Here is an 825-nt window from a genome sequence, read left to right on the forward strand (position 1 = left end):
CTCCTCCTCCTCCTCCTCCTCCTCCTCCTCCTCCTCCTCCTCCCTTTCTTCCTCCACCTCCCTTTCTTCTTCCACAGCTTCCCCGGGAAGCACTGGGCCCCCCCTGCCCATGAGCATCTTCAGCCTGGGCCCCTCTGGGGACCAGCAGGGCTGGAAGCCTCAGTGCCTCTGCTCAGGCTGGGGGGGGGGAATGCGAGGGGTTCATGCCCTGAGCTACCCTTTGCCTTCCCACGGGGCTTCCCCCGGCCCACGGCCCCAGCCAGCTCTGCCCTCCTCCTCCTTCCCAAGTGCCTTCATCATTTTCCAAGATCTGCAGTATTTTTGTAACTTTTCCATTTCTCTAGTATTGAGCCTGCAGCAGCTTTTAAAGTTCATTTATTTCCCCCTCCCCAGCTAATGCCCTGCTCATTAACACCTAGCTCTCGCTGGGGTCCCGCATCCCCCCTCCTCGGTTCTGGGACCCCCATCCTTCCCCCCTTTGCACTTGCTGAGGCTTCTCTCACTATTTTGATACTTTAAGCATCCTATATTAAACATTGAAGGAAACCAGCTCCCCCTGAGGCTCCGGGGTGGGGTGGGGGATGCCGATGTCTCCTTGGAAAGACACGTTCATCAATAAAATCTGGTTTTCCTGCTTTCTTGCTGCCTGGGTATCAGCGGGATCCCTCTCTTCCCCCCCAGGAGAAAGGGAGGGTTGGTGGGCAGGGGGGGCCATGGATGCCTGCCCTCCCTGCAGAGGTGGGGGGGAGCGTAGCACGGGTGCTTATACAGCACGGAAAATATTTGAGGCACGTCCAGCCCCAGGCACTCGGCAGGCTGGACCCC

Source organism: Charadrius vociferus, unplaced genomic scaffold (genome assembly GCF_000708025.1).
Source record: "Charadrius vociferus isolate BGI_N301 unplaced genomic scaffold, ASM70802v2 scaffold990, whole genome shotgun sequence".
NCBI lineage: Eukaryota > Metazoa > Chordata > Aves > Charadriiformes > Charadriidae > Charadrius > Charadrius vociferus.